This window comes from Mauremys mutica, unplaced genomic scaffold (assembly GCF_020497125.1).
Source record: "Mauremys mutica isolate MM-2020 ecotype Southern unplaced genomic scaffold, ASM2049712v1 Super-Scaffold_100251, whole genome shotgun sequence".
Taxonomy (NCBI): domain Eukaryota; kingdom Metazoa; phylum Chordata; order Testudines; family Geoemydidae; genus Mauremys; species Mauremys mutica.
This window is the reverse complement of record NW_025423295.1, coordinates 41,858-61,623: the sequence shown is the minus strand read 5'-3', so window position 1 is coordinate 61,623 and position 19,766 is coordinate 41,858. Positions and strand designations below refer to the sequence as shown.

At 51.6% G+C, this 19,766-nt stretch overlaps 1 non-coding gene across 1 annotated transcript; it reads right to left on the bottom strand.

Annotated features, from left to right (window-relative positions):
• Positions 1 to 11,298: 11,298 nt before the first annotated feature.
• TRNAE-UUC lies at positions 11,299 to 11,370 on the bottom strand. Its single transcript has one exon. It is a non-coding gene; the product is annotated as a tRNA-Glu (tRNA).
• Between the last annotated feature and the right edge of the window lie 8,396 nt (positions 11,371 to 19,766).

The window sequence follows — 19,766 nt, the reverse complement described above, 5'->3', positions numbered from 1 at the left end:
TGAGTTGTTAGAAAAGGGATAGAAGGAGAAATCTAAGGCCAGCAGAGCTAGGGACAATAAGGCCTTTTTAAATACTAAGCGGAAGCAGGGGCTGAATGAGCTCCCCGCCTCACATCTAGTGAGGACCTGGGGGAAAGACTTCAGGAACAGACCATGTTTGCACAGACACATCTACTCTGCCTAGCTATGCAGCATGATGGGGCCGCTTTCCCAAAATGACCAGTTTCGGCTGATGGTGGGTTACAAATCACTTTAGGATTGAATGGAATGAAATGTTATTATCCTTCCTGCATGAGTGAAGGGCAGCAGAACATACCTAGACCGTCCTGATGGAGGGGTCGGTGGGTGAGAAATAGCTTTTATTGGACTTCATAGAAGTGATTGAGAACGTCATCCTAAACCAGTGGTCCCCAAACATTTCACTCTGTGACCTCTTAGCCATGGCTGTGGCCCCTCAGAAGTCACAGTTGAGAACATGGGCTGGGAGTGGGGCTGTTGCTTGCTGGGGAGAGGGGTGCAGACAGGGGTAAGGGGGTCGGGGTCGAGGCCGAGCTGGGAGCCAGAGGCCCAGGCTGAGGGTGGGGTTGGGGAAGAGCTGGGGCAGAGTGGGGCTGAGGGCTGCTCCCTCCATGGGGGCTGGCTCAGGCCCTGAGGTGCCCCCATGAATGTTCCTCTGTGTCCCCCTAGGAGTCATGCCCCACTATTTGGGGACCACTGAACCCTACTCGCTAATCAGGGGCTAGTGATGCCAAAGCCCAAGGAAAGGGAGAACAAGTGCGGGGCCCCCAGCGCTGGAGCCATGTGAAGGGGCTGCAGAAGAGGGGCAATGGCTGGTGGCTCAGGGAGTTAAGGGCAAAGGGGGCACAGGAGGGGGCAGGAGTTAGGGGTGAAGGAGGTGCAAGGGTTGGGAGTGCAGGAGCTAGCGGTAAAGGGGGAGTGGGGATCATCCAGGGGCAATGGGGAAGTGCCAAAGTACAAGCTTTGCCCAGGGCACCATTTCCCCTAATGCTGGTCTGAGCAAACAATTGGAAATGACCCTTTAGTGAGACCAGAACCATAGTGTAGAAAAGCCCCTTTGTTAAGTGGTGGTGGCTGAGGGCTTAAGGAGATGGGTTAGAAAACAACAGGCATCTCTCTGTGGAAGTTTGATTCTTGCCTGCTAGGCAAGGCTGGGGTGTGGTGTCTCCATGGCTGCACTTTCAGTGTCTGATCTGCCACAGGGAGCCAAGTCTAGACATATTCGGAGGCTCTATGCCAGGGTTTCTCAAACTTCCTTTCACTGCAACCTCCTTCTGCCAAAAAAACCTTACTACATGGCCCTGGAAAGAGGGACCAAGCCCCTCCACACTGGGCAGAGGCAGGGGAGACAAAGCCTGAGCCCTGCCCCAGTGAGGGGAGGGCAAAACCAGAGCTTGAGGGATTCAGCCCTGGGTGGTGGGGCTCAGACGTTTGGCTTCAGCCCCAGGCACCAACAAGTCTAATGCCAGCCCCGGTGACCCCATTAAAACAGGGTTATGACCCACTTTGGGGTCCTGACCCACAGCTTGAGAACCACTGCTCTATGCTGATGGGAGAGAGTTTTCCTGGGGGTGTAGTTAATCCACTTCCCAAGAGCTGGCAGCTATGTCAGTGGGAGAAGCTATATCGGTGGGTGTGCAAGCTGTGGTGTTTACCACATTTAAGAAGTTTAATCAAACCCCATTTTTAAAACCTCCTGTGGTCTCGGAATGGCAAAGGAGCTCGAGGAAGCAGGGTCCGTCCTGAAAAGTCCTGGAGATCACAATTCTATACTCTTGCTGTCATGGGGGCATAGCTCAGTGGTAGAGTGCTTAACTGCTGATCAAGTGGTCCTTAGTTCAAACCCCTGTGTTGTTTTATAACCTTCTTTCTTTTTTCAAAAAAAAGGAAAACATTTTCATTTCCATTCTCCATTATGTTCAGGGGCTCCTCTATACAGGAGTGCTTGATATGAATGTAAATACTCAACATTTTGCTGTCCAAATGCATAAAAACCTAGCAAAGCTGTCCATCAGCTGAAATCAGTTCCAATCCTCTAAGTGTCTAGTTTATGTTTTCATCAATTAAACAAAGGTATCATATGAATGTACATTTGCAGATCCCTCTTCTCCAGGAGCTGTGCTGTGCAGAAGAACAAGCTACAGTTCAGGACTCTGATGACCAAAGAGCCACCAAATGTTCTGAGGGCTTGGGAAAAATGCCTTCTAGTGAGCTATTGAAAGAGCGTAACCTGTTTAGCTTATCAAAAGAAGATTGAAAGGTGAATTCATTGAAGCGTTGAAGGGCCTTCATGGAAAGAATAGATCGGGTATTAAAGGGCTCTTTAATCTAGCAGAGAAAGGCATAACAAGACCCAATGGCTGGAAGGTGAAAAGAGACAAATTCATATTACAAATAAGACACAAATATTCAACAGCTAGAATGATTCGCCACAGGAACAAGCTACCAAGGAAAGTGATGGATTTGCCATCTCCTGATGTCATTTAATGAAGACTAGATGCCTTTCTGGAATGTGTTTGCCCCAAAAGTAGCTATTGTGTCATACAGGAGGCCTGTGATATGCAGGGGGTCAGATTAGATGCTCTAATGGTCTCTTCTGGCCATAAAGTCGACTAATTTCTGAAAAACTGAGTGTAGTATTGGGAGCAGCGTCTGATGTTTTCCTGTCTAGCCGGCTTGCTTCCTAGAACGAATGCTCCTTGAGTGGGGTGATCCCCAGGGAGTAGCTCAAACCTCCACAGTGCCTGGCCAGGGGCAGGACATTAGCACAGCAAGGGAGGGGTGTGGCAGTGACATCACAAAGGCTTTTTGCAGGACCTCAGACTATTAGTCAAAGGTGGTGGGGAGGTGGTGACCTCACAGAGAGATGCTGACATCAGCCAGGCAGGACAGGGGTGAGGGGCCAGGGAAACCTCAGAGACCCCTGTGGCTTTGCTTCAGCCAGTCTCCTTCTCCAGGTCTCTCTTTGAGGAATGAGAGAGTATTCGGGTTCACGGACGTGAGCGCCAGGAGGAACCTCTTTTGAGTTTTCTCCTTTCCTTTTCCTGATTTTACTAGAAAACAGCCGTCCCTGTTTAGAAGGTAAGAGCCTCCTCGAGGTTTGAAACCTGTTCAGTCTGATCCATCTGGTGACAGTTGAATTTTAGGCATGGAAAACAGAAGCTTAAGGAGGCAGAATTTTATTCCGCACCTGGGATTTTGTCCCTTAGAATCACTGGAGACATTGGGGTTTGTCCTTATTATTTCACCTTTTCCTCCATCCCTCCCCCCCTTCTTTCTCTTTGTCTCTTGCTTCTTTTGTCCTTTCACCTGTTCCCCTCCCAACAGCAGGAGCGAGGAGTGTGTGTGTGTTTGAGTGTGTGTGTGTTGCGGGAGAGTGCTCGGCAGCTCCCACTGTGGGAGGTCCACCCAAAAATGTGAGGCTGAAATAGTGCTCGGGCAGTGATCCCCACCGGTGACCTGGGCCATCCTTTGGGCTCTCTGGTGAGAACCCTCAGCCTCCTGTCCTCATTCTCTACCCTGATTGGCTGAGCAGGGGGTTATTGACAGGGAGGAGATTCCGGTCCTTGTTGTTCTCTTTTAAGCCCAAGGAAATAAGTCAGAACCACTTATATATTTGATGAATTTTGCTGTTTCTCTGCATTAATTGTCTCTGAGCAGTTCATGATTCTCTCTAACATTGCAGTTCTCCTCAAATACTTGCTGAATAATTACTGTGAACTGTTGTTGGTCTGGAGCTCATCTGAGAGCACTTTATTCAATGTGTGAAATTCAAGATCCGATGGCTTGTTTGAAAATCTGGGCTCTTGGGTCCTATTCCCAACTCTGCCCCTGGCTGGCTGTGTGACCTAAGACAAGTGAATTCTCCTTTCTCAGCCTTAGCTTCTCCCTCTTTCAAGTAGGGATAGTAATGATCTGCTACTACCTACCTCACAGTAGGGTGGAGGATGGGGATACATTGGAGCGTGTCACTAGGAGTAGTGCGTAATTTGAGGTGTCCTATCACGTTTACTCAGAGCAGATTATGACATAATAGAATAGCTGAAATAGTCCATTTTATTTGTATTTTTTTATTTTGAAATTGTTAAGAGTAGCAACTACTTAGCTCAGACTGAAGCATGTTATCTAATTTTCGAGATCTAAGTGTCTCCTCTTTGTGTGCGACAAGACAATTTAACACACTGTGACAAACAGGAGATGCTATTTTGCAACAAAATATTTTTGCAAATAACTTTCATCCCACTGGTTATGATTTTGAGAAACAAACTCGTTTAGTCTGAATGGGATTTTCTGACAGAAATGGTTTCAATGAAATTTCCCTACCATCTCGATTCCTGGGCTCTATCCCTGCCTCTGGGGGGGTTTGCTGTTTGTTAGAACAGGAGTCAGGACTGGTGGCTTCTCTTTCTGGCTCTGCCACCGCCTTGCTGTGTAGGCCCTTGGGTAGGTCACTTCCCTTCTCTGCACCTCAGGCTTCTCCCCATCTGTCCAATGGGAACAGGGACAATTCTCGAACTCTGGGTGGTCGTGAGCCTGAGTGAGATAAGGGGCATTAAAGCCCTCTGTGAAGGAGAAAGGGGAGTTTCTCGGTGTTTAGCACCAAGGAATTCTAAAGTTTGCTAAAATGTCTAGTCTGTGGAAACAGGAAGTGGTCGGGGCCAAAGTTTTTAACCACTGCCTTTTCTAAAGCCCCTTCAGGGATGTGAGTCCCTGTCTCTTAGGTACCTGGGTTTTTTTGCCAGCAGAAGAGAAGAGGTTCCTGCCTCCATTTTTGTGGCCTTAACAAACCAGGTATTGTGCCCCAGTTCTCATCTGAGATCCCTGAAAAAGAACATCTTCCCATCCTTGAACGAGACAGGACCTATCTTTAAGAGGGGAACAAAGAGACCCCTGGGACTTACAGACTAGCTAGCCTCACTTCCCTAGCTGGGGAGATACTGGAATACATTCTTAAACAATCAGTGTGTCAGCAGCACCTACAGGACACTTTGGTTCTTAGGACTAGTGAGCATGGATTTGTCAAGAACAAATGATTCCAAACCAATCCTCTTTCCTTCGTCAGCAGCGTTCCGGGCCCAGTGGAGGTGGGTAAACAGTAGATGGGATCTATCTCAGTGTTACTAAGGTATTTGACACAGTCCCATAGGACATTCTCAGAAGCAAAGGAGGGAAATGCGGTCTAGACGCAATCAGTGTCATGTGGGGGCAGAGCTGGTTGAAAGCCCAGACTCCAAGAGCCCATCTCCATGTCTGGCTGTCCAACGGAGAGGGTGCACCTAGTGGGTCCAGCAGGGATCAGTCCGGGGTCCGGTACTATTCAATAGTTTCATTACTGATTTGGAAAATGGAGCGGAGAACATGCTTCTAAAATTTGCAGCTGACACCAAGCACTTTGGAGCACAGGACTGGAATTCAAAACGCCCTTAACAAATTGGAGAATTGGTCTTCTTGAGCCAAACTCCATGGCTGGGCCCCTCTCTCTAGACTGGGCTGAAGTGAAACCCCAGAGCCAAACACTCCTCCTCCTGGGCAGTGCGCTCTGACCTTGAATGGTAAGATGCTGCTTAGCACTGTCAGAGCAGCTTTGGCTGGGGGATTCTCCCAGCACTTTCCACTAGCGGGAAGGAGGAAGAGGAAGGGTTGGGGGAAAGAGGAGGTTGGGGTTGGGGCGCTGAGGACGGGGGGGAGGAGGAGGAGGGGTGGTGGCGAAGGGAAAAGCCAGGCAGAGCGGACAGGATGGCGGGAGGGTGACAGCGGAGGGGGGGGGACACTGCAGGGGCAGGTTGGGGGCGGGGTTGGAGGCCTCTGCCCTGTGCCCCCCCCAGCCCGGATCCCACGCGGGATTCGAATCCCAACGGCTGCAGCGGGCGGGGGGCAGCGAAGCCTCGGGGCGAGGGAACCGGGGCCTCCCGCCAAGCGCTGAGTCTCCGTCCCGCGCTCTCTCCGCCAATCAGGGAGCGGGGAGGGGTGCGGCGAAGTGACGATCTACGGCCCCTCCTCCAATAGAGGCCGCGTGTGAGAGAGAGAGAGAGAGAGAGAGAACTACGCTTCCCAGAGTGCACCGGGAGGGGGGCGTTGTCTGAGCAACCGGGCTGTCACTTCCGCTCTGAGACGAGCCAGGAACTACAACTCCCAGCCTGCCCCGGGGCGCCTCCGTCCTCTCCAGCCCAGATAAGGGCGGGTCCCTGGGTCAACCTGACACCTCCCCCACAGCGCAACTCCTCATCCCGCCCCACCCCCCAGAGAGCCCCGGCCCCGCCCCGCCCCCACCCCGGCTCCTGACGCGAACTCCCATGTCCCTTGGCCTCGTCTCTCCCCACTCGGGGGGGGCAGCTGTTGGATAGAGCCATATGGAAATATGGGGGGCCAGGACTCCCTAGCTCTGGGAGGGGAGTGGGGCTAGGGGGTAGAGTGGGGGAGGGGCAGCGCTAGGACTCCTGGGTTCTCCCCCCAGCTCTGGAAGGGGAGGGGAGGGGAGGGGAGGGGCAGGGCTGGGAGCTAGGACTCCTGGGTTCTCCCCCAGTTCTGGGAGGGGAGTGGGGCTAGGGGGGAAGAGTGGGGGAGGGGTTGGGGTGCCTGCTGCCCTCGCGGCGACCAGCAGAGCGCCCCCTGCAGCTTGCCCCCCAACCACGCGCTGGGTGTGCTGGTGCCGGGAGCCGCCCCTGGTTCCAGCCCCTCTGCCCAGGCAGCTCCCCCAGCCTGACACACACACCCAGCCCCTGCACCCGCCCCACCCCAGGGCTCCTCAGCCCAGAGGGGAGCCCCCCGGCTGAGTGGGGCATCAGAACCCCCCGAAATTACCCTGGGACCAGCATGATCTGTCTCCGCCCTGCCCTGCTCCCCATGTATTCGGAGTGAGTCAGTTTCCCTGTCCCAATGTGTGTCCTGCCCTGTGTCTCTTCTCCTCCCCAGTTCCTTCCAAACCAGCCCATTTCCCTGCACCCCAGGCTGGGTCTCTGCCAACCCCCCTTCTCCCCTCCTGCCCCCAATATCTCCCTGCCCCTAAGGGTCTATGGGGTTGGGTCTCTCCCTCTCCCCATCCCTTCCCCCAATAGCTCCCTACCCCAGTCTGTCTATGGGGCTGGGTCTCTCCCTGAAGCCCCGCCCCCAGCGCCGGGCTCACAGACAATCCCCGCCCAGCGGCTGTGACGTGCGGTGACGTGCTCAGTCCATGCAGCCAACTCATTCACTCAGACCAAAACGACAGAAGGTGTCACGTGTCCATGGGCGGGGTTATGCAGATGAGCAGTGTCTGGCGGCAGGACGGAGAGCAGCGAGAGGAACCGAAGGAGCCCGGCGGAGAGAATTCTCTGCGTGTGACCAGAATCCGGTGTGGGGAGTTCGTGCGGTGGGTGCCTGCACCGGAGTCACTTCGGGGCAGTGATTGCCACTGAGCTACGGAGTGACCAAAGGCGTGTGAATGGGGTGTGGTGCCTGGCGGGGAGCAGCTCATGGTGATAAGGTGCCCATCACTCCCGACCCGCAGCCCCTGCTACCCCAGTCCTGACCTCCAGACCCACAGCACTGGCAGTGCCCCTCACTCCTGACCCGCATCCCCTGCTATCCCAGTCCACACCTGTAGACTCACAGCTCTTCTGGTGCCCCTCACTCCAGACCCGCAGCCCCGTGGTTTCCCCCCAGCTCTAGTGGTGCCCCTCACTCCCGAGCCGCAGCCCCTGCTATCCCAGTCCTGACCTGCAGACTCACAGCTCTGCTGGTGCCCCTCACTCCCGACCCGCAGCCCCTGCTATCCCAGTCCTGACCTGCAGACTCACAGCGCTGCCGGTGCCCCTCACTCCTGACCCGCAGCCCCTGCTATCCCAGTCCTGACCTGCAGACTCACAGCTCTGCGGGTGCCCCTCACTCCCGACCCGCAGCCCCTGCTATCCGAGTCCTGACCTGCAGACCCACATCTCTGCGGGTGCCCCTCACTCCCGACCCGCAGCCCCTGCTATCCCAGTCCTGACCTGCAGACCCACAGCTCTGCTGGTGCCCCTCACTCCTGACCCACAGCCCCTGGTATCCAAGCCCTGACCTGCAGACTCACAGCTCTGCTGGTGCCCCTCACTCCTGACCCGCAGCCCCTGGTATCCCAGCCCTGACCTGCAGACTCACAGCTCTGCCGGTGCCCCTCACTCCCGACCCGCAGCCCCTGGTATCCCAGCCCTGACCTGCAGACTCACAGCTCTGCCGGTGCCCCTCACTCCCGACCCGCAGCCCCTGCTATCCCAGTCCTGACCTGCTGTGATGGAGTAGAGGCTGTCTGTGTGGGAGTTGGGAGAGCCAGGGAGGATTTTAGGTGAGGGACAGGTATTCAGCCTGTACCATGAGCTAGGGAGGGGGGAGGGGACGTCAACACCTTTGCCCGGGGAGCTAGACAAAGCCAGGGAGCCGGCTGGAGGGGGTTGGGTCAGTTTCGGTTTGGGGCTTGGGGGGGAGAGTTCAGGGAATCCTATGCTGGGATCCAAGCACCCTGAACCCCAGAAGGACTCGATTGAGGGGTCCTGGTTGTGCTGTAGCCTGTGCTCCTGTCTCCAATAAACCTTCTGTTTTACTGGCTGGCTGAGAGTCACTGTGAGTCCCAGGAAGAGGGGTGCAGGGCCGGACTCCCCCACACTCCATGACAACTGGTGGCAGTGGTGGGACCTACTGCACCCCGTGGACGGCGCTTCCTGAAGTAAGTGACTGGGGAGCAGCAAAACGAAGGGGGACTGACGGGGACCAGGTGGGCTGAAGAGACAGACAGTTTCAGGAGGCGATTAACCCCTGGGAGTGTGTGACCAGAGAGAAGGACTCTCCGTGCTCACTTTTGCAGTGGGGCAGGAGATTTTACCCCAAGAGCCTTTTCCCCAGCTGATGAGAAGCAGAGAAACACCCAGGCTCCAAAGGCGCTATGTAGGAACCCCCCTCAAGCACAGGGAAAGAGGGAAACTGCTCCAAACTCTAGCCCGGGCAGCCGCCCATTTTCTTTGGCAAGTCAGGAAGGGCAAAGGTGAGATGGAAGCACCTGGGGCTCATGCCCCAGCCTTTGTGACGCCCAACCCCCAACTCCTTCCCGGGGCTCTAGCTGAAGCCAGAGCATTGGCCTGAGCGGCCAAGAAGAGGTTCCAGCCCTGAAGGGAGCAGGACTTTCAGCACAAAGTGAGCACAACCACGAGGGGACTCAAATCCTGAATCATCTGATCCACAGGGAGATGCCTTATCCTTTAGGCCACATGATGAGAGGGTCTAAGCTCTTCTTTGGAAAAGCCGGACACTGTGTTTCTCAGGTCATCTGCTGAGGGGAGCTGAGACTCTCTGGGCACAAGAAGTCGAGTTCCCAGGGAGACGTGAGACTTAATTCTATGGGGCCAGGTGCAGGGCTTTGGCACTGTCCCTGGTGTGGAAAAACAGAGATGGTTTTGAATCTCTTAAAATTGTTGTTAGCGCTGCAGTTGCTCATCATAAGCTTATGCTGTTAGATTTTTTTTCATGGTGTATTTTGGTCCTTAGAGGTAAAAGATTGCTCTGGGTGTGGTGTTATGGAGTGAGGTAGCAAACGTTAGTTGCAAAAGTGGTGCATCTGCTGCAAAAGTCATGTGCCCCCCCACCCCGGTCCCGGTCTCAGTCAGGGCCTTCTGTTGTTGGAAAGGAGATGACGCCTCTTCTGGTAAACTAGCATTTCACACTTGGTAATGCTTCTCTCCTGACTGGTGGCGGGGTTTAGTGCCAACGCTTATATATCGCCTTACAACATGGGCTACGGCTATTATAGGTGAGAATAATGCCTGCAGCAACTCACGAGCTTGTCATAAACTCTAAACACGTTTTTATAAAGCTAATGCCTGTTTTAACAACACTAACAAACAGGTGAGCAAGACTAGTTTCCAGCCATGCGTTTGTCACTTTTCAGTAAGGCCTAGGGGCCTTGGCATGAGCTGGCACCTGGTCTGCCAGTGTCAGAAGAGGATCTGCCCTCTCTTATCCCCAGGTGTCTGTACTGGGAGCAGTACTGTTCAACTTATTCATAAATGATCTGGGGAAAGGGCTAAACAGTGAGGTGGCAAAATTTGCAGATGATACAAAATTGATCAAGATAGTTAAGTCCCAGGCAGACTGCCAAGAGCCACAAAGAGATCTCACAAAACCTCTTCATTTCCTTATTATTGCCTGACTTCTTTATTCATTTCCTTTTCCTTATTTCCCAGCAGACCGACTAGCCACCAGATTTGGGTGCTAGCAGAGGGACCTGACGAGCTCCTTCTTTTCGGCAGCGTTGAACATGCCAGGGCACAGTCAGATTCTGGATGCTCATCTGAATGTAACGCCTAGCGCTCACCTTTATTTCTGTTTCTTAGCTCTTTTAGGCCATCGATCTTTGGTCTGACCCGTAGGATCCCTGCATTAGGAGAGATGGCTAATTAATGAGCCCATAAACCTTGGAAATCAAATGAAACCTGAAGTCCGTAGAAGACCTCGAAAGGCCCTTGGCGGGTGGAGTGCGAGCTGAGGAAGAGTTCCCTGCACAGCTTACCTCTCCATTCTCGTTTTCCTGTCCTGAGCGCAAAATCCAGGAAGCAGCTCCGGGTAGGGAGGGGATACCATATGTGTGCAGTGGTTAGACAGGAAACAGCAAGGAACTGGACTCGTATGGAGTGAAACTGTAAGCATCTTCTGTATGCCTGATGACTGCAGGTTTGAGAGCGTTATGTGGGAAGTGGAGGCCTTCTCACAGCCAGGGCTGGATGTACCCAGGGGCCCCAGCTCATCCATTGTTTCCATGGAATTTGGCCCCCTGCTTTGCACAAGGGACAGAGAAAGATCTTGCTGTTCCTGTGTCGGTGCAAAGAAAATTGTGTTTCTGTATGAAAGACAGGTGGGAAATGGCCCCATGGTGGGACAATATCCTGAGGATTAAGACCTAAGAACTCAGGCTGAGAACTGATATAATTCCACTTATCTGGGATTTAACAAATTGTCTTCCATGGAGCAGGGCCAGATCCAGCATTTTTCCACCCCAAGTGGAAAAAAAATTTATTAAAGCCACAATCAGGGACAGCTCTACCGCTGCCACTTTTGGTGGCAAGTCCTTCCCTCCAAGAGGGACTGAGAGGGCTGAATTGCCACCAAAGAGCCTGACATGCCTCCCCTTTCCATTGGTCACCCCAGGCACCTGCTTGCTGCACTGGTGCCAGCCCTGCCATGGAGACACTGGGAAGATGGGGGAATCAGGAAAAAAACATGGATTTGTTTACAGTGCAAGTGAAGAATAACTGAAGCTTCTTTAGTTTGAAGTCTCTTTTCCCTGACTGGGAATCGAACCCAGGCTGTGGCAGTGAAAGTGCCAAATCCGAACCACTAGACCACCAGGGAGGTGATGATAATTTTTATCTCACTTATGCTACACTTTCTTAGGCTACTTTCTATCCACTTTCGGAAGCTGCTCCATTGTCCATTCCCTGAGGGGCTAAGAGCAGAGAACCCCTGTACTCAGGGTCACAACCTGAGCCCAACCCAACCCACTGAAACAAACTCAAATCATGCTTCCTCCGGCAGGATCACAGAGACACACAAAGAAAACCCATGAGGAACAATCCTCCTCTGCTTTCATTTACCCCATTGCAACCCTCTTAGCAGCCGACTCTTGCAGGAAGGACACTGAGCTGATAGGAGCTCTGGCATAGAGACCAATGGAGGGGTGTTGCTCCCCCTCACTGTGAGCTAATCACAGTCTGACTCCCTGTAATGGGGCTCTGAGCTTTGCCATCTTGTGAGTTCTGTGTCCTCAACAAGCAACCACATTGCTGACCCTTCTGCTGTGGTGATTGCACACTCTGTCCTCTCTATAATCTTAGGCAGGTCATGTTTCTTCCTCTCTCTGAGCTCTATAAACATTTGAACAGAGGCTATATGTAGATTTGCCACTAAGCCATGTTGCCTTTCACCTTGAGCAAGGCAGCAACCAGCGGCATACAGGTGGAAGGCTATGAAATCTGATTCTCCTCAGAACCCTTCAGCAGCTAGACTTCAGGCATGGAAGAGGCTACTGATCCTTCTCTCCAGGTGGTTAATTCTAAAGACTAGTCTATAGAGCTGGGTGAATGTTTTTTGGATGAATATTTTATTTACTGAAATATTTTGGTGGCCCAAAAATGATTTTTTATGATTTTTTTTAGTTTTGTTTCAACAAGAAAACTGAAAAAAAATTCATCTTGGAGCAACCTGAACTATTATTATTATTATTATGTAGGGTAGGCTAGCTAGCAAGCAAGGAAATAAATGATTTGCCCAGCTCTACTTGTATGAAAGGTCCACAATGGGAACGTACGTATGCTCTGTTCTCAGGCCGTTTGATTTTCACTTGGTCTCCAAAACCCATCTGAGCATGATGAAATATCAGTTGAGGAGACAAGTGAAGGTATGTATTGAAAAGCTTCTTTCCCTGATGAAATCAAATCAGGGTCGTGGTGGTGAAAGCGCTGAAACCTAATGAATAGACTAGACCAGGGGTCCCCAACCCCCGGTCCGCAGCCCGGTACCGGTCCGCGGCCTCTTACAAACCGGGCCGCGAACCGACCCAGTGGACCTCCCGCAGGCGTGCCTGCGGGAGGTCTACCCGAGCCGCGGGACGAGCGCTCCCTCCGCAGTCATGCCTGCGGGAGGTCCGCTGCTCCGGGGCTCCGGTGGACCTCCCCCTGGCATGACTGCGGACGGTTCGCTGGTCGCGCGGCTCAGCTGGACCGCCCGCCGGCACGCGGTCCACGTGGTCCACCGGCTCCGGTTGCGCTGCCGCAGGCATGCCCGCGGGCGGTCCAGCTGAGCCGCTGGACCAGCGAACCATCCGCAGTCATGCCTGCGGCAGCTCAACCAGAGCCGGTGGACCTCCCGAGCCGCGGGACGAGCGCTCCCTCCGCAGGCATGACCGGTCCCTGGTCCTGAAAAGGTTGGGGACCCCTGGACTAGACCACCAGAGAGGTAACAGTGGGTGTTTTTTATCACCCGTAGGAAGCTTTCTCTGGCTCCTCTGTCTAATTTTAGAACCTGGTCTATTCTCCATTGCCTTGAGGGGACAAGAACGGAGGGTGAAGGATCCCCTGTGCTCAGGGTCACAAACTGAGCCCAACCAAAGGCTTTGACACAAACTCAAATGACGCCTCAGCTTCCTCCACAAGGATCACAAGAGTAACACAAACAAACCCCAAGAAGAACAATCCTCTTCTGCTTTCATTTAGGCCCATCGCCACCCTCTCCACTTCTTCTTCCTACCACTAGAGGCTCTTCCAGGAAAACCCATGGAGCCAATACTAACTCTTTCCTAGAAGCCCAGGAGGGGTTTTGATACCACCTCACACGAGCTGACAGGAGTTAGATTCTGTGTAACGGGGCCCTTAGCTTTGCTTGCTCCCCAGCCTTGCTCTCCTGAGGCTCTTAGGCAGGAAATGTCTCTTCCTGTCTCTGAGCTTTAGTAGGACAGGAAGTGAGGTCAAATTGACATTTCCATCCTCTGAGAGTGAGGCAGAATTTTCTCCTCTTCTAGCCTAGCTAAGAGAGGGGAAAATAACCCTTCAGGAGCTGACTGTCCCCCTTCAGCCATCTTTAGCATCTCTACTTCTTCCTACATTGGCTCCAGCTCTGCACGGGGCATATAAGTACTTCGGTGTCATATCCCTCCCAGCCCTTTTTATTGTCATGGAGATTGTTTCAGGCTGCGGACGGAGTCAGCTCTCTGCCTATCGACTGGATCACACTGTCTTCATTTCTTGTATATTTCTCTAACTCCTCGTTACTGCATTTGTGATGATTTATAAAAAACAGTCTGAGAGTAAAACAAGATGGCAATAAAAATCAATATACTGTGCTAAAAATACCAATGGAACAGTAAGGAGATTTGTAGCTCAGAGTTTGCGTTAACATCGTTTGAAGACATGCAAGATGATGAGGGTTCAAAAATATGATGGGAGAATGTTATTTTAAAAGTGGAATGGGATGTTGTATGTTAAAAGGAGGGTTTAGAGAGTTCCAATTATTATGTTCTGATTCCTCACACCCCAACCCTGCCTAGCCAGGAAAGGAGCGGAAATGTGATCATCAGTCAATAGATTTCTCTGACATGAAAAGGATACATGAGGCTGTTTGTAGTTAGCTCAACATAAATAAAAGTGAGAGGAAAACTGCTGGCTGGGAGCTAAATATGCAGGACAAAGGGTTGGGATTCTTCTATGCTCAGATTTGCTATGGAGCTGGCAGTCTCCCAAATGATGGTCTGTTCCTTCCCTCAAAATGCTCAAAATTTAAAGCTCAATGAAAGGAAAAAAATAATGAGGAAGAAAGTATAGAAGCCATGGATGTATTTAAGAAAGGACTTGGAGTGATAAAAGACCAAGGGAGAGAGAGCCAGCAATGAGCTCGTATACATCGCTCACCGGCACAGGAGACCTGTGTGACATTGCAGTAATCACGCATTCCTTCCGCCTCCTGACGTGCCCGGACGCCGTGGTAAAGAACATTGCGACGGCCGCCCTGCACGCCACCACTGCGAAGCGAATCGGCAGAGCTCCCTCTGACCAAGATGTGGCGACCTTCCTGAGCGGCTCCCTGGACGGTGAGTTCGCCTGGGACAGGGGCGACATCGCCTCGCTGTGGACCCGCGCCCGCAACACTCATATCATACAGGAATTTGTATCAATGTATTGCCCTGATTAAAAGCTATGGCTGTAAGGTTCCACTATTGTTAGTACTTGAAACTGCGTGGAGACACCCGAGTGGGTGTAAAGTCCATTACCTTAACAAGGGGTAGTTGATTATTTTATAAAGATCCAAATTTCTTGGTCAAGGTCTAGTCAATGTCTAGATGCCAGAGAAAATAATACACTGATGATAATAAGAATATAGAAAATTTTGCAGTCACTATGGGCATAACTATGATGATTGTTTCATGTTTCACTCTTTATATCTGACACCACCGCCTTTCCCTTTAGTCTTGTAGTTGACCAAGGGTAAAACTAAACATCTCTTCAGATACAAGGGAGTGTTTATGTTCATTCCTGTGAGCTACACAGGGGCTTGATGTAGCTGCTTTCATTCCTCCAGCTCTGCTGGGATAAGTAACATTTCAGGCTGTCACTGAACTGAAGAGAGGAGATCATTTTTTGACAGGTTACGCCTCCTCTTAAAGGTGTTTGTCTGGCAGCCCTGGTTCCCAGGTTTCTCCTGAGGGAAGAAAGTTTCTGTGAAAAATACTAAAACTTTTAGCAGAGAGGAGGGAAAGGCGATGGCCACATGATGGGGCCAATATGTACCACAACATGGTTCTTTTATGTGGGATGGCTCTGAACACTGACTGATCTCCACTCCCTTGTGTTTGAAGAGATGTTTAGTTGTGCACTTGGGAACCTGTAAGGCTGAAGCAATGTTATGGATGGTGACACTAGGATTGAAGGGTTATTTAATGTTGTAGAAATTGTTAAAAACACTGAGCTTAAACTGGAACTGCCTGTTATTAAAGGCTTGTTTCCCCAGGTCAGTTCCATAAGCTCTGCTAGAAACACCCTGGCTTCTCTCCTGCCTCAGTGGGAACTGTAGGGAATCGTCCCCTGCTGCCCTTGGCTCCAGGCTGGTTTTTCTGGGGAGGGGACGTGGAATTGATTTGTTTGCTGTTGAGAAGGGAGCCAGGCCAGTTCTCAGGGAACGAGAACTCCCAGCATCTTCCCAGCCCAGCCCAGGCTGCTGCCCTGTCCCAGCCTCTGTTCCCCTGGGGCCCTGCGTGTTTGACTCTAGAGCAGGCCGGGAGCAGCGGCAGAGGACAGCCTGGGCCAGGCAGATGCTAGGAGCAGAGCACCAGAGGCCTCTACTGGCTCCCTCCTCAGCAGCAAACAATCAGTCCCCACCCGCACCCCGGGACAGCAGCCTGGCACCAAGGGCAGTGCCCAGGGGGGGTTTCTCTTTTTCCTATTCCTGGGTGAGCAGGGACCTGGGGGTGTTTCTAGCAGGGCAGTTGGAACTGAATTGGGGAACAAGCTTTTAATAACAGGCAGCTCAAGTTCAGACTAATTTTGTTACAATTTTCTTTATAATGTAAAATAATTCAAAAGTAAACAGGCAGGAATGATTGGAACTCTTTTCTCCTGGGCATACAAAGAAACGGCTTTTTGGCTTTTCGTGATATGGGAGTCAGGTTCATTTACTGTTCAGAAGCAACGTGCTGAGAAGCCTGTTGTGTTTCATTTCTTAGGTTCTGCTGCCGTCATGTAGCTATTTCCTTCCCCTCCTTTCTGTCCAAAGCGCAGAGCCCAGTCCCTCCAGGGAGAGAAGGATGTCTTTCTACTTTCCTTCCTCGACAGCCCCCTTCCCTGGAGAGCCCCTTGCTGGGGTCTGGGTGGGGAACAGCCGTTTCTGAGGATTAATTTCACAGCATATTTGGTGTTGATATATAGATTTTACAGCCAGACTAGATCACTAGGTACCTCTGCTCTTACCTGAGTCATAACAGAGTGCAGAGAATTTTACCCAGTGACTCCTACATCCACCCCAAGATCTTCTGGTTGAACGAGGAGGGTTCATTCAGAAAGTCATCATGTTTGGATGTAAAGGTGTGAAATGATGGGGAAATTGGCCCCTCGTTCAAGTTTAAATGTTTTAACTTCTACATCTAGACCGGGGTGGCCAACCTGAGCCTGAGAAGGAGCCAGAATTTCCCAGTGTAACTGCCAAACGTGCACCTTTGTATGCAACTACTGAGTCAGTAATGACCCTTCCTCTCATTATCATTATCCCTTCGAAATAATGATGATGATGGACACTTGGTTGTATATCCCAGAGTGCTCTGGACATCTACAGGCTGCATTAGCCAATCCAACCATTCGGCACTTGCAGATGGGCACCCCTGTATTGTGCCTGAGTCTTGTACAGCTATGAAAGGCTGATAGATGCCGATATTTTCCCGTCTTTTTAACCAGCACTAATAACAGGCCAGGCCAGGGCTGGGAAGAGAGAGAGAGCAGCAGGTTTCCCCTATTGTGTCTGTCTCTCTTTTTCTTGACTAGCTTCACCTCTGAACCAATTGGCACTTTTCCTATGTGAGCCTGGCTAGCTCAGTTGGCAGAGCATAAGACTTTTAATCTGATGGTCCAGGGTTCAAATCCCTGGTCAGGTGATAAACTTCTCAGTATGGTTGTAAAAATCAGACTTTCTGGAGTCTTCTTTGGTGCTACTTTTTCTCTTCAGGATTTTCCCTTTCCTAAGAAGGGTCTTTGTGTGGGGGGGATTGAAGGGGCAACTTCCTGACATCCTCTCTGTCCTCACAGGCTGGAGGAATAAAACTGTCTGGGCATATAGCATGTTCCTCCCCTACATACAGAATATCCCTAAAGAATGAGAATCACCTGCTGCCTTCCCCTGTCCTGCTGGATCCCCAAATGAAGATGCTCTTCAGCCTAAACCCATGTCCCCTCTTTTCCCCATGCCCATCAATCCCAACCCTCAGTCCCTCCTATGCTCACTGCTCCTCACTCCCAACCAGAGCCTGCTCCTCTTCACCCTTCTCCTCTGTCCCAACCCACAGCCCCCTCCTATTCCCAGTGCCCCTCAATCCCCACCCACAGCTCCCTCCTTCCCTCCAGCAGCAGGTGCTTCAGACCCCCTCAAGAAGATTTTCTTGCAAGGTTTTGTGTATGAGTCTGCATGTGGATTTTACAGTATGTTGGAAATAGGTTGGGTTGCTTGCCGAAATGATCACTTGTGGCTGGTGTAGGATTCCCAGTCTCCATGTTATTGGAGCAGGAGAAACAAAGGGTTGTTATCCTTGTTGTGTGAATCAAGGACTCAACCCTGGGTGTAAACTAAATGAGCTGCCCACAGATTCTGGCAGCCACAATGAGCATTTGGTGCGAGAGCTCAGACCTGCCCCTGTCCCAGAGGGAGGGGGTCATCTGTGACAGGCTGGACCATTGACCTATCAGCTCTTAACTTCCAAACTTTCAGTAACTCTATCATCAGTGCCAGTGAGTGTAATTTAAACCATAAGAAAAACCACACTGGGCTAGACCAAAGGTCCATCTAGCTCTGAATCTTGTCTTCTGACAGTAGCCAATACCAGGTGCTCTAAAAGCGTCTCAACAAGGCACCACTGGGAGTTGAACCCAGCATCTCCTGTTTACAAAACAGGTACCTTAACCAGCTAAACCATGGTGATTGCCTGTGACTAAGGTGCAGTGTCTGCTCACACCTGCCTCCCTGCATCGTGACCTGGGCCTGACAAGCTTTGCTTGTGTTTGGATTCTGCAAAGCAAAGGAGCAGGTGACATTTTCCTTGCAAGCTCTGTGTGTGTGTGTGAATCTTTGGCCAGGTCTCCACTACAAAGTTATTTCAGCAGAATTATATTGCTCAGGTGTGTGAAAAACACACTATGCTCCCTCTGTCAGCAGCTTGTGGCTGGTGCACACACTGCAATGCCACGTCTGGCGACAAAACTGCCCTGTTTTGGTGACAAAATAAAAACACTTTGATGAGAAGCCTAGAGCTTTTTCCAGCAAACTTGAAGTGGCAGAGTGTCACTATTGTGTCATACAGGAGGCCTGTGATATGCAGGGGGTCAGATTAGATGCTCTAATGGTCTCTTCTGGCCATAAAGTCGACTAATTTCTGAAAAACTGAGTGTAGCATTGGGAGCAGCGTCTGATGTTTCCCTGTCTAGCCGGCTTGCTGCCTAGAACGAACGCTCCTTGAGTGGGGTGATCTACAGGGAGTAGCTCAAACCTCCAAAGTGCCTGGCCAGGGGCAGGACATTGGCACAGCAAGGGAGGGGTGTGGCAGTGACATCACAAAGGCCTTTTGCAGGACCTCAGACTATTGGTCAAAGGTGGTGGGAGGTGGTGACCTCATAGAGAGATGCTGACATCAGCCAGGCAGGACAGGGGCGAGGGGCCAGGGAAACCTCAGAGACCCCTGTGGCTTTGCTTCAGCAAGTCTCCTTCTCCAGGTCTCTCTTTGAGGACTGAGAGAGTATTCGGGTTCAGGCATGTGGGCGCCAGGAGGAACCTCTTTTCAGTTTTCTCCTTCCCTTTTAGTGATTTTACTAGAAAACAGAAGTCCCTGTTTAGAAGGTAAGAGCCTCCTCGAGGGAAGGGGTGTCCTGGGGGCGTCACAGTTCAGATGCCAGTGGCCCCCCTACACTGTCAGGAAGTTCCCACCACCCTGCTCTGTGTTCGCAGGGCGGGAGAGAGCAGCATCCACGGCAGTGATTTGCTCCTGGCTGCCGGAGCAGAGCAGCAGGCTCAGCTGTGAGAACTTCCCAGAGCGATGAAAGGGGAGGGGCCCATGGCTCTGTAGCAGGAATGCAGGGCAGGTGAGTTCACGGCGGGCATTGTGGCATACTGGAGGAGGCCAGTTATGGTGATATAATGAACAGCAGCGTTTACTTTGTTACTTTAAGTTTCCTGCAAAATGCTCTAGACCTCTCATCGAAGTCGTTTTATTTCGTCACCAAAACAGGGCAGTTTTGTCGCCAGACGTGGCATTGCAGTGTGTACACCAGCCACAAGCTACCGACCGAGGGAGCGTTGTGTGTTTTTCACACACCAGAGCAATATAATTCTGCTGAAACAACTTTGTAGTGCAGACCTGGCCAAAGATTCACTCACACACAACTTGTAAGGGAAACGTCACCTGCTCCTCTGCTTTGCAGAATCCAAACACAAGCAAAGCTTGTCAGGCCCTGGTGGCGATGGCAGGGAGTCAGGTGTGGGCAGACAGTGTGTTATAGCTACCTACA